This window comes from Felis catus, chromosome B1 (assembly GCF_018350175.1).
Source record: "Felis catus isolate Fca126 chromosome B1, F.catus_Fca126_mat1.0, whole genome shotgun sequence".
Taxonomy (NCBI): Eukaryota; Metazoa; Chordata; class Mammalia; order Carnivora; family Felidae; genus Felis; species Felis catus.
This window is the reverse complement of record NC_058371.1, coordinates 58,884,070-58,898,770: the sequence shown is the minus strand read 5'-3', so window position 1 is coordinate 58,898,770 and position 14,701 is coordinate 58,884,070. Positions and strand designations below refer to the sequence as shown.

General features: G+C 37.1%; 1 protein-coding gene across 10 annotated transcripts in view; it reads right to left on the bottom strand.

Moving 5' to 3' along the window:
* NEK1 (NIMA related kinase 1) overlaps positions 1-14,701 on the bottom strand; it is a 228,338-nt gene that overhangs the window by 68,289 nt on the left and 145,348 nt on the right. The window lies entirely within an intron of this gene.

Genomic DNA, 14,701 nt, shown 5'->3' with positions numbered 1-14,701 from the left:
GGGATCTGTACCAGAAAGACAAGCACCCATAATGTATGGCTTTGAAAACCAAGGCGGCTTGCTTATGTTTGGGAGAGCTAGAGAGCAGCAGGAAACTGCAACTCCACTCTTAAAGGGAGTATGCACAATGCCACTGACTCTAAGTCCCAGGACAGTGTAGCAGTTTGAAAACTCCCTGAAGGAAATCCACTAACTTCAGATATGTGCCCAAAGGGCAGGGATCTGTTGGAAAGTTTTCCAGGGATGAAAGTGCTGGGGTATAGTTTTTCTTACCCTCTTTCTACCTAGCTGACCCAGCTCCGGTGGGTGCCATTTCTGACACTTTCCACCTACTGTGCTAGCACCACTAGCTCCACCCTGGCATTCCCCTGTGGACTTGCCCTACCCAACATGCCCACCCGGGCCCAGAGTCCCTTCCTTAGTATACCCTGCAAGCAGCGTAGGTTGGTCAGCAGCCCTTTCCAAGCAATTCTCTGTTCCACCACTCCTGGAGGGGACCCTCAGCCAGCACCAGAGCCCTTCCTAAGTTAACCTGGTTGGAGGGGGGGCTAGTCCCAAATACTAAAACACCTACAAAAGTTGCAGCCAGCTATCACAACAAGCCACACTGAGGGCCAGCCTCATTCAACAGTACACCTGTAGTAGTGAAAGTCAGACCTCACAGGCAGCTGTGTACACCAGCAAGTCTGCAAAATGTTGACCCAGCCACAACAGGAGGGTTCAAGCAGCCCACTCATGAGAACCTGGCTTAGGTAACTAGTAGGCCCCTTCGCATAAAGCCACTCCTTCAAGACTTGAAGACATAACTGATCTACCTAATACACAGAAACACGGTGAGGCAAAATGAGAAGACAGAGAAATATATTCCAAGTAAAAGAATAAGACAAAACCTTAGAAAAAGAACTAAACAAAATGGAGAAAAGCAGTCCACCAGATAAAGAGTCCAAAGTAGTAATGGTCATAAAGATGCTTACTAAACTCAGAAGAGAACAGAATGAGAACTTCAACAAAGAGACAGAACATATAAAACAATAACCAATCAGAGCTAAAGAATACAATAACTGATATGAAAAATACACTAGAGGGAATCAACAGCAAATCAGATGATGCAAAAGAAAGAATCAATAATCTGGAAGGCAGGGTAGTGGAAATTACTCACTCAAAACAATAATCAGAAAAAAGAAGTTTTAAAAATGAGAATCGTTTAAGGGACCTTTGGGACAACATTAAGTGTACTAACATTAGCATTATACGGTCCAAGAAGGAAAAGAGAGTAAGGGATAGAAAACTTATTTGAAGAAACAACGGCTGAAAATACCCTAACCTGGCAAAGATAGTATACATCTAAGTCCAGTAAGCACAGAGTCCCAAATAAGATGAACTCAAAGAGACCCACACCAAAACATTACAATCAAAGTATCAGCAGTTAAAGATAGAGAGTCTTGGGGTGCCTGGGTGGCTTAGCCAGTTGAGTGTCTGACTCTTGATTTCGGCTCAGGTCATGACCTCACAGTTCACGGGATTGAGCCCTGCATCAGCCTCTGGGCTGCTTGGGGTTCTCTCTCTGCCCCTCCGCTGCTTGCACTCATTCTGTCTTCAAAATAAATAACTAAAACAAAAGAAAAAGAAAACAGAAAAAGAAAAATAAATAAAACAAAAGAAAAAGAAAAAAGAGTCTTAAAAGCGGCAAGAGAAAAACTAGTTACTTACAAGGAACCCCCAAAACCTATCAGCTAATTTTTCAGCAGAACCTTGACAGGCCAGAAGGGTGTGGCATGATATATTCCAAGTAATGAAAGGAAAAAAAACAACAACTTATAAACAAGAATACTCTATCTGGCAAAGTTATCACTCAGAGTTGTTCCACCACTCCTGGAGGGCACCCTCAGCAAGCACCACAGCCCCTCCTAAGTTAACCGGGACTGGGGTGGGAGGGCTAGTCCCAAACACTAAAACACCTACAACAGTTGCAGCCAGATATCACAACAAGCCACACTGAGGGCCAGGCATAACCAAGTTTCCCAGACAAGCAAAAACTAAAGGAGTTCATCAATACCAAACTGGCCCTCCAAGAAATGTTGAAAGGATTTCATTAAACAAAAAAAGAAAAGATCAAAACCAAAAATGAGAAAATTAAGAATGAAAAAATCTTACTGGTAAAAGTAAGCATAAAACCAAAGCTGTGGATCAACTGCCCTCACATCTAACATGATGGTTAAAAGATAAAAATATTAAAATCATCTAGGCCTACAATAATTAGTCAAGAGATACACAAAATAGTAAGATGTAAAACATGATATCAAAAACATAAAATGTTTGGGGGATGGTAAAAATGTAGTGCTTTTAGAAAGTGCTTGAACTTAGGGGCGCCTGGGTGGCTCAGTCGGTTGGGCACCTGACTTCGGCTCAGGTCATGACCTCACAGCTCATGAGTTCAAGCCTCGCATTGGGCTCTGTGCTGACAGTTCAGAGCTCGGAGCCTGCTTTGGATTCTGTGTCTCCCTCTTTCTCTGCCCCTCCCCCACTCGCATTCTGTCTCAGTCTCTCTCAAAAATAAATAAACATTAAAAAATTTTTTTTAAATAAAAAGAAAGTGCTTGAACTTAAATGGCCTTCAACTTAAAACAGACCACTAGATACATAGGATGTTATATGTGAACCTTATGGTAACCACATACCAAATACCTTTATTTACATGTATAAGTGAAGGTTTATGTAAATAAACTAAATGCTTCAATCAAAAGACATAGGGTCCCTGAATAGATTTTTTTTAAAAAGGCCATATATATGTTGCCTACAAGAGACTCACTTCAGATCTAAAGACACACACAGACTAAAAGTGAAGGGTTAGAATAAGCTATTCTATGGAAATGGAAACATAAAGAAAGTTGAGGTAGCAATACTTATAGCAGGAAAAATATATTTAAGTTTATTTATTTTTGAGACAGAGAGAGAGACAGAGCATGAATGGGGGTGGGACAGAGAGCGAGGGAGACACAGAATCGGAAGCAGGCTCCAGGCTCTGAGCTGTCAGCACAGAGCGCAAGGTGGGGCCCATACTCAAAGACTGCAAGATCATTACCTGAGCCGAAGTCAGACACTCAACCAACTGAGCCACCCAGGTGTCCCAGAAAAAATACATTTTAAAAGAAAGACTGTAACAAGAAACAATGAAGGGCACTACACAATGAATACATACATCAAACAAGAGGACAGAACATCTATAAATATCAATGCATCCAACATAAGGGCACCTAAATACATAAAGAAAATATTAACAAACATAAAGAGAGAAACTGATGGTAATACAATAATAGTAGAGGACTATAATATTTCATTTACATCGATGAATAGATCATGATGGATTTAATAGGTATATACAAAACATTACACCCAAAAATAGCAGAATAGACATTCTTTTCAAGTGTACGTGGGACATTCGGCATGACAGATTACATATTAAGTCACAAAACAAATCTCAATTAATTTAAGAAAACTGAGATATCAAGCATCTTTTACAAATACAACAAAAGAGTATGAAACTAAAACTGAAGAAAACTGTAAAACACAAATATGTGAAGGCTAACAAAACCAATGGGTCAAAGAAGAAATCAAAGAGGAAATCAAAAAATACCTTGAGACAAAAGAAAATAAAAATACAATGCTCCAAAATCTATGGGATACAGCAAAGACAATTCTAAGAAGGAAGTTTATAGTGATGCAAGCCCATCTCAAGAAACAAGGAAAATCTCACATAAACAATCTAATCCTACACCTAAAGGAGCTACTAAGAACAAACAAAGCCCAAAATTAATATTATGCATCCTTATGTTCACTGGAGCATTATTTACAATAGCCAAGATATGGAGGAAACCTAAGTGTCCACCAATAGATGAATGGGTAAAGAGGATGTGGTGTACATTTGACCCTGACACAACACAGGTTTGAACAGCCTTGGGTCCACTTATGTGTTGATTTTTTTTTTCAATAAATGCAGTATAGTACTGTAGGTATGTTTTCCATTCTTTATGATTTTTCAAATAACATTGTCTTTTCTCTAGCTTACTTTACTGTAAGAATTCATTACCTAAAACATATAAACACAAAATATGTGTTAATCAACTACTTATGCTATTGGTAAGGCTTCCAGTCAACAGTAGGCTATTAGCAGTTAAATGTCTGGAAAATCAAAAGTAATATGCAGATTTCAGACCACACAGGGGTGGTCAGGGCCCCTAACACCTGAATTGTTCAGGATCAACTATATATATATATATATATATATATACACACACACACACACACACACACACACACACACACACACACAAAGGAAATTACTCAGCCACAAAAAAAGAATGAAATCTTGCCATTTCCAACAACATGGATGCACACAGAGGGTATTATGCTAAATGAAGTAAGTCAGAGAAAGAAAAACAAATACTGTAAGACTTCATTTATATGTGGAATCCGAAAAACTAAACAAATGAATAAAGCAAAACAGAAACAGGCTCATGGATACAGAGAATAATCTGCTGGTTGCTAGAGTGGAGGGAGTAGGGAAGATAGGGAAAATAGGGGAAGGGGATTGAAAGGTACAAACTTTTGGTTATAAAATAAATAAAACAAGGGGATACAATGTATAGCAAAGAAAATATAGTCAATTACATGTAACAACTTTGTATGGTGACAGATGGTAAGCTAGATAGATCTTGGTGGTTACTTTGTAATTTATATAAATGTTGAATCACCATGCTGCACACCTGAAAGTAATATATTTCATGTCAACTATGTTTCAATAAAAAAAAGTAAATAAAATAGTTACAAATTAAACTCTGTAGTTTGAAGGAAAATAAAAACAGAGGGGCACCTGGGTGGCTCAGTTGGTTAAGCATCCAACTTCAGCTCAGGTCATGATCTGATGGTTCATAGGTTTGAACCCCCCTTCAGGCTCTGTGCTGACAGCTCAGAGCCTAGAGCCTGCTTCAGATTCTGTCTCCCTCTCTCTCTGCTCCTCCCCTGCTTGTACTCTGTCTCTCTCTCTCTCTCAAAAATAAACATTAAAAAATTTTTAAATAAAATTTAGCAGAGCAAAAAAATGGGAAATTAGCTATTGATGTTTGAGTCTTAGAAGCCTTCTGTAAGAATGCTCAAAGCATTAATAGGCAAGATGCAATCTCACATATTACAGTATATATAAGTCATTTAAATTTTAATGGTAACCAAATACAAAATGTTGATACAAATTTGTATGTACTAGTTCCTTGAAAGAATCTACAAATTAGCAGGTAATAATCAGTTTTAGAAAGCAAAAATGATTCCCAGTAGGGAACTAACTTTTAAAAGGATAGTTATGGGCGCCTGGGTGGCGCAGTCGGTTAAGCGTCCGACTTCAGCCAGGTCACGATCTCGCGGTCCGTGAGTTCGAGCCCCGCGTCGGGCTCTGGGCTGATGGCTCGGAGCCTGGAGCCTGTTTCCGATTCTGTGTCTCCCTCTTTCTCTGCCCCTCCCCCGTTCATGCTCTGTCTCTCTCTGTCCCAAAAATAAATAAACGTTGAAAAAAAATTAAAAAAAAAATAAAAGGATAGTTATAAAGTAGAAAACCCATAAATAGGCCCATTGCTTACAGCCATGTGCTATTTGACAGAGGTGCCAAAACAATATGGAGAAAGTAATAAACAAAATTGGACAAACTAAATGTCCATATGAAACAATACGAACTTTGTTCCCTTTGATGCAGGAAGGGAAAACCAGGTGGAGTTGATGGTCTGAGCTGAGGTAACAGAATTGTAAGTCTAGGAGGCAAAAGTGGCTCATGTTGGAAGGATAGAGTACTAAGGATTAGAAAGCTACACAAAGAGAACTCAGAACTATAAAGAACTCCCTGGAATTAGCACACACATGGTAAATTACTGTAATCTAGGGAAAAGATCATCCAAATGGAGTATAGGGAATAATACTTGCAGTTCAAACAGGGTCAAAAATAGTCCCTCTTCCCACCAGTCAGAAAAAAATGTCTTCTTAATTTACAAGTCATCAGGTAGATTATTCAGGAAGGTTTCAGACTCAGTAAAAGGAGATAGATTAGCCATAGATACTGCTCTAGTTCTACCTAATAAAGATTAAAACCACAACCTAAAACGGTCAATCTATTATACATAACTGAACTGTATCCCAGAACAAAAGTCAAGAATATTTATAGGAATATAAAAATATACAGCCACCCATCTAGGTAAAATTCATGCTTTAGCTACCAAACAAAAAATGACCAAGCCATGCACAGAAGCAAAAGAATTCAACCTTTAATAAAGAGGAAAAAATTTCAATCAATTAATATCAACCTAAAAATTATAGATGACCTAATCAGTAGAGAGGATGTTTATAATTTTCATAAATAAATTCTGTATGTTCATTAAGCTACAGAGACAAATGATAAAAACTAGAGAAAAAGAAAACATTAACAAGCTCCATATGAACTTCTAGAAAAGACAAAAAAACGCTAGAAAAAATAATGGCCAAAATTATCCAAATTTGATGAAAACCACTCACAAATCCAAGAAGCTCAACAAAACCCAAGCAAAAGAAACATGAAGAAAATGACATCAAGGCACATAATTATCAAATTTACTAAAACAAAGGCTTAGGGAAAAAAGCTAAAAACATCAAGGAGAAAAAAGACATATTACATACAGAGGAATAACAAGGATGATAGAAGATTCTCATCACAAGAAATGCAAACTGGAAGACATTGGAGCAATATCATGAAGTACTAAAAGAAAAAAATATCAAGGTAGAATTCTACCCCACCAAAAAAATCTTTGCAAAAGAAAGGCAAAATAAACACTTTTACAGACATACAAGAGCTGAAAGAACTCATCATCACCAGCAGGACTACATAACAAGAAAGGTTAAAGTCCTTCAGGCAGAAGAAAAATGGTAACACATGGAAATCTCATTTATACAAATATTATGAAGACTGTTGGAAACAGTAACTACATGGGTAGATACAAAAGACTGTTTCTATTATTATTTAAAATTCCTTCAAGGATAAATGACCATAATGTATTGTGGGGTTTATCACATAAGGTAAACAAACAAAGACACAGCATAAAGACTGGGAGGAAACAAATCTAAGTATACTGTTGGAAGGTTCTTATGCTATATGAGAAATGTAATCAATCTCTGGAAGATAGACTGTAACTTACAGATGTGTGCTATAATGTCTAAAGCAAACACTAAAATAACAGTAAACTGAACAATAACAGAGATAAAATGAAATCATAAAAATACTCAATCCAAAAGAAAAACAAAAGGGCAAAGGAAACAAAGAATGGATAAGACAAACAAACAAATGGCAAAATGTCATTTTTAGATCCAACCATCTTAACATCCACATTGAGTATAAATGGTCTAAACAACCGAGTTAAAGATTTTAAGAATGGATTCAAAAAGCAAACCTAACAACATGCTGGCTGCAAGAAACCTACTTTAGATATATAGACACAAAAAGACTAAAAGGGGAAGGGGGGGACTGGATAAAGATATACCAGCTAATATTGAGTAAATAAAAAGTAAAAGTGACTTTATTAATAACAAAGTAAATTAAAAAAAATAATTTTCTAAAAACTGAACTATTGATAATCACAATGCAGATTAATCTCAAAAGCATTATGCTGAATTTAACAAGCTAAACCCAAAAGAATACAAACCATTACAGTGTTTAAATGAAACTCTAGAATAGAGAAAGTTAGGGGCGCCTGAGTGGCTCAGTTGGTTGAGTGTCTGATTTTGGTTCAGGTCATGAACTCACATTTTATGGGTTCAAGCGCTGCATCAGGCTCTGTGCTGACAGCTCAGAGCCTGGAGCCTGATTCAGATTCTGCATCTCCCTCTGTCTCTGCCCCTCCCCTGCTAACACTCTGTCTCTCTCTTTCTCAAATAAATAAATAAATAAATAAATAAATAAATAAATAAAAATTATATATATATATGTGTGTATATATATATATATACATATATATATATATATATATATATATATATATATTAGAATAAAGAAAATTAATCTAAGAAAAAATTCAGAAAAATTCTCCTCTGGGACTTCTGCTAGAAGCAGAAACTAACCAGGAAGAGGTATGAAACTTTTTGTTTGGGAAGATGGTGATGTTCTAGAGGTTTGGGTTACATAGATATAGGCTTGTGTTAAAACTCAGCAAATGTTCATTTAAAATATTTGCATTTCACTGTATGTAAATTTAACATTAAAAAGAAACAAACTTCTAAAAAAATATTGAACTCTGTTTAATGATATGTATGTTATGAAGTACTTAGGACAAAGTGTACCAATATCTGCAATGAACTTTAAATTGCATCAAAAAATAGGGGTGCCTGGGTGGCTCAGTCAGTTAAGCATCCGATTCCTTCTGGCTCAGGTCATGATCTCATGGTTGTGAGATTGAGCCTTACAGCGGGTTCCACATGGAGCCGGCTTAAGATTCTCTACCACTGCTGATGGCAATGCAAACTGGTATAGTCACTCTGGAAAACAATATGGAATTTCCTCAAAAAATTACAAATAGAACTGCCCTACAACCCAGCAATAGCACTACTACTTTATCCAAAGGATACAAAAATGCTGATTTGAAGGGGCACATGCCCCCCAATGTTTATAGCAGCACTATCAACAAGAACCAAATTATGGAAAGAGCCCAAATGTCCATCGACTGATGAACAGGTAAAGAAGATACAGTATGTATGTATGTATGTATGTATGTATATATGTGTCTACACACACACACACACACACACACACACACACACACAACGGTCACCCACACACATGCACATATGAAGGAGCTCAGAGGGATAAACAATAAACTGTATCTGTGGTTACCTGGTAACAGGGATGGAAATGGAGTATATGTTGAGGTGAAGAATAATTTTATACACTGTTTATACTATGTAAAAACTTACCACATTAAATACTTTGCCTACTCAAGTTAAACATGATTTTTGAACTCATGAGACAAAGTATTATTTATGTTACAGTATTCTCAATCTCATGCTATTTTCCATATAAAAGTGCTTTTAATAAGGTAATAAGGTATCTCATATGTCCTCATATATTTTTCTGAGATAGGGCTATCTGATCATTCAAGATTACTCAATTGTTGTATGGTCTGCATATGACCTTTTTTCCTACTTTTTAAGAAAACATGGCAGAGATTTCTTTTATCTTGTATAAGACTTGCTTGCATTCCTCTACCTTTGCCTCTATCCCATCCTGTCATACTGGTGATAGTTTATTGACTCAGAAGTGCTCTAAATTATTTACAGCCTCATCACCTGAGAGATCTCACAACATCAGTTGTGTTTAACATCATATATATGTAATTAATGACCACTCTTCATTCATAAAGTCTGTGCTACACGATAGGAAACATAAAACATGCAATACAAGTCAGACAAACTTATTTTAAAAGTTTATATTACAGGGGCGCCTGGGTGGTGCAGTCGGTTAAGCGTCCGACTTCAGCCAGGTCACGATCTCGCGGTCCATGAGTTCGAGCCCCGTGTCAGGCTCTGGGCTGATGGCTCAGAGCCTGGAGCCTGTTTCCGATTCTGTGTCTCCCTCTCTCTCTGCCCCTCCCCCGTTCATGCTCTGTCTCTCTCTGTCCCAAAAATAAATAAACGTTGAAAAAAAAAAGTTTATATTACAAAAAGGAACATAGGTAAAATATATTAAACAAATGAAGAAAATAATTACAGCATGTAATTAGTTCCTTATAAATAATAATATTCTATGATTCAGAAAATAATCTTAGAAGAGGTCTACTTTTAATAGAGTGCTGAAAATTGAACAAAGGGTTTCAAGAAAAATGGGATAGAGAGAGTGGACAATAATCCAGTACATCAAATGCTGCAGGTACATAAAATAAGGATAGCTAACTACCAACATGAGCATCTTTGGAAACACTTAAAAGGGTTTTGATGCATGCAGTAGAGAGGGAAAGTTCAGGGAGAATGGAAAAAAAGGAACTGGAGTTGTAAAAAGGTAATGCTTTGAGGAGCTCTGCTATAAAGAGGACTTCAGAAATGGGGTGAAAGTTGAACAACAGGGACAGAAAAAAAAAGAAAAAGAAAAAGAAAGAGGCAGACACGCAAAGAACTTAAAAGACAGACAAGGGGAAGAGGATTGTGAAAAAGAAAGTTTGGCGTGTTTTAAGAAGTGAAAAGTAAGACGTGAGTATAGGTAGAAAAAAATGGACAGAGTGAGGATACAGAGGGAACCACAGGAGAGCCTTGTAAATTATGAAAAGGGCTTCAGATGTTTATTCTAAGTGCAACAAAATCAATTAGATTTAAAAATTTTGCCCTTCTAATTAGCATAATTTTCAGGTCTCTAAGGTTACCGTGATTCTATATCCCAAGTAATAACACTTTACATCTTTCTTCTCCTTTACAGCTCAGCTTCCTTAAAAGGTTGTAAACTCTCCCCCTCCCTCTCTCTCTCTGTTATACTTCCTCACCTTCCACTCATTTCTTAATTCCTGGATTCTATTGCTGTCCCTAACACTCTAATGACACTACTTTTATCAAGATCACAATGCCTCTTTCCAGACAAATCCAGGGTAAATTTTTTAGCCCTAAACTTGTCATTTCTCTTCCTGAAGTACTCTTCTTCCTTTTAAACCCATCAACTTTCCTAACTCTGATTGTTTCTCATCTTCTTTTCAAAGTTCTCCTTTCTCTGACAAACTCTTAGAAGAGTTTCACAGGAAGCCCTTACAAGTCTGTCCCCTAGTATCTCTTAAATATGTCCTCTTCTCTTTATTACCTTTCAGTAACTTAGTTATGTTCATCAATGATTTTTGTCTAGACCTCTAAAAAATGGTCTGAAGGACTTCCACTTCTGAGTGAGATGGACTAAGGTTAACTAGTTATGCTATTGCCTAAATATCCACACCAATTGGACAAAATACACAAACAACAGATTTAAGACACTGGACAAAATCTAATAAAGAACACAGACCACTGAGTAAAAAGAAACAAACAAGATGGTCCCTATGAGTATTCAAGCTTGCTGCCTTCAGAGTTTCCAAACTGCAGGTCAGAAAGCGGAACCCAGACAGAGTCTACCTCAAGTTTGGAAGACAGGAATGAGATTTTTGGGAGACCAAGGAAAGTAGAAAGAGAATTATACAGGTTTATGAGGGTAGCCCTTACGTATCAGCAGAGCTGTGAGACAAGCAAATATGTGAGAAAACCACCCAAGGTAGGAATAGAACCACCCAAAAAGATGATAGAGAAAATAGGACATGAAATATTCCCTGTTTCCAGAAGCCAGATTGGAAAATGTCATAATTCATGGTGCACTGGGTACACAGAAGGGTTTTATCTCTGTAGAGGAAAAGAAATTAGCACTAGACTAAACATGGCTCTGATTTCACCTAGCAAATCTCAAAAACAAGACATGAATGGATAAAACTGAGCCCACCTAACTTAACTACCTTCAGAACAAAGCTCCAGAATAATTATAGAAACACAAAAATATCACTCAACAAGCAATATTCACAATGTCTGGTCTCCAATCAAAAAATGCCTATGATGCAAAGAAGAAGAATATGACCCATAACAAGGGGAAAAATAGATCAGCCAGAACTGAGAGAGATACTAGAATTAGCAGACAAGGACATTAATAAAGTTTTTACAACTGTAATCCATATGGTCAAAAAGATAAGTAGAGATATGGTAGATAAAAAAAACAAAATGTGAACCTCTAGAGATGAAAACTACATTATTTGAGATGAAAAATATATTGGATGGAATTAATAGCTTAGGCAATGCAGAAAAGAAAAATAAGTGAGTTTGAAGATAGAATAATAGAAACTATCTAGAACAAAACACACCGAAAAAAGAATCTAAAAAATGAAAAAGAGCATCACTGAGCTATAATACTGACAGCTTTGAGCTGCTTAATAAACACGAAATTATAGTACCCAAAGGAGGGGAGAGGAGGCCCCAAAAAAACATTTGAAGAAATAATAACAAAGAAACTTCCAATTTGATGAAAACTATATATCAATAGACCAAAGAGCTCAATGAACCCCAGGGAAAAGAACAAGAAGAAAGTACAATAAGGCTCTTCACAATCAAATTGCTCTAAATCAATAATAATGATAAATCTTAAAAGCAGTCAGAGAAAAACGGTGTGCTATGCAGAAGGAACTAAGAATCAGATTTCTTGTCAGAAATAATGCAAGTGAGAAGATAATGGTGCAACATCTTTAAAGCACTGGAAGACAATACTGCCAATCTAGAGCTCTATACTTGGCGAAAATACCTTTTAAAAATTCAGGTGAAATACTTTTCAGTGTACAAAAGTTGAAATAATCTATCACCTGCATCACAAGAAATGTTAAAAGAAATCCTTTCAAACAAAGAAGTTAAGAACATCAGAAATGGTAACTACATAGATAAATACAAAAAGACTTTCTTTCTTTAAAAGGTATTTAAATCTCTTTAAAGGATAATTAAATGAGTTCAGTTCCTGGGAAGATGGAGTAAGCACATATTACCCTGTGTCTCCTACTGAATACAGCTACGAAAACCAGAACAAAATATATGAAGTGGCTATTTGAGAACTCTTAGAAAGAGTAGCAGATGGATTACGGAAGGAGACATTCCCCTGTCAGGATTCAGCATGTCAGATATCCATAAATGGCACCGGGTTTGAGAGAGAGTTCTAGGACAGGCCTTCCACTTCCAGCTCGAGGAATGGGGAAGGGAAATCCTACTACTTGGCGTGAGTAAATCCTTCAGTGCTTTTCTTTCTTTACTTTGTCATCTCCTTTCTCCTCCCCAAAAACCCCATGGTGACAAGAGCAGTAGTTGGTAATCAGAACACACAGAGGATCAAACTGAGGACAAGGAAGCTTCCTTTCTGTTTGGTAGAGATGTGGTACCTAGAAGATGCAGCTAAGTTCCCACTGCTATTTTTCTCTGTCTTCTAGCCACGTGGCTCTGAGTATACAACAGAACAAAGTAAGTAAAGCCTCCGTTTTCTGACCAGATAACCAAAGAGAGAAGCCCTGGGCAACAAGAAAATCCCAGGAAGATAATAAAGACAAAGGAACTCAAGAAAGCAACCCCATAAAGTTGTTTATTATCATCTGGGCTCACCTGCCATATGCACACCCATGGATTTGATCCTATTCAGTATATCCAAAACTTTGAAAATTGAATTAACAAAAAGATAACTGCCAAGGTCCCCAGCCCAGTCACTGGATGATATACATGCTAGTAGACCAAAACAGCATTGGCAGGCTTTGAAAAATGAACTGATATTAGAACCACAGGCCACGGGAGGCAGATAGAAACTTGTGACCTAACTGGGTCAGCTGCCTGCTAAAGCAAAAATATGAACATTCTCCACAGGATTTAAATAAGGCCTAGAGTCTCATAAGGGAATATTCAAAATGTCCAGGACATATTTCAAAGTTACTCACAAAAAGAAGAACCAGGAAAATTTTAACTCTCATGAAAGATGGCTAATGATTAATTATCAGCACAGATATAACACAGATATTGGAATTATCTAACAAAGATTTTAAAAGTTATTATAAAAATGTTCCAGGAAATAATCATGATATGAATGTACTTTATGGCAATGAAAAAATAGCAAGTCTGAGAATAGAAATAGAAGTTTTAAAGAAAATTTTAATCAATTCAAATTCAGTGTGCCTAAACAAAATTTTATTGGAAACAGCCATGCTAATACCTTTGCATATTGTCTCTTGCTGGGTTTACACAACAGTGACAGAATAGAGAGGTTGCAACAGAGCTCCTATGGCCTGCAAAGTCTAAAATATTCACTATCTGGCCATTTACAGAAAACATTTGCTAATCCCTGCTTCAAAAACTGTTCTCTGCATTCAGAATAAGTTCATAATGTTTGAGAGAGCCAATGTACAGTACCCTTCATGATTTGCCCTGCTTACTTCTTCCATGGCTTTTTACTTGCCACTCTTTGTCTTGACTTCTGAAAGTTAGTCATCCATGCTGAACTATATACCAAGTTCCCTGAATTACACACCCTCTCTCACCTGGGTCCTGGCTATTCTATGCCTACAATATTTGGTTCAGCTTTTGGTTTAGCTAACTACTTATCCCTCAGCTCATCCCTTTTTTCAGAAATCATTTCCTTGGCTTCCCCAAGATAGACTTATGTCCTGACACATTCTGACAGTAGCCAGAATTATTTCTAGTATATTCCTTGTGAACTATAATTGCCTCTATATTTGTCTCCCTTTCCACTAGACCCTAAGCTCCTTAAGGAGAGGGACTATGTCTCAACCATTATAGTATCTTCATTGCTGAGGAGTGTGCGGCATTTAATAAAACTCCATGAAGAACTACTGAATAAGTAAACAAAATAAAAGACACCACAGGTTGGATTCTTTGAGCTTTTCTCCAGTGCAAGAAAGAATTCTATGAAAACAGTCCATTAAAAAAATTACTTAAAACTATATTTTGTTGAGAGGCTTAGTCGGTTAAGTGTCTGACTTTGGCTCAGGTCATGATCTTGCAGTTCATGGGTTTGGGCCCCATCAGGCTCTGTGCTGACAGCTAAGAGCCTGGAGCCTGCTTTGGATTCTGTGTCTCCCTTTCTCTCTACCCTTCTCTTTGCTCTCTCTCTCTC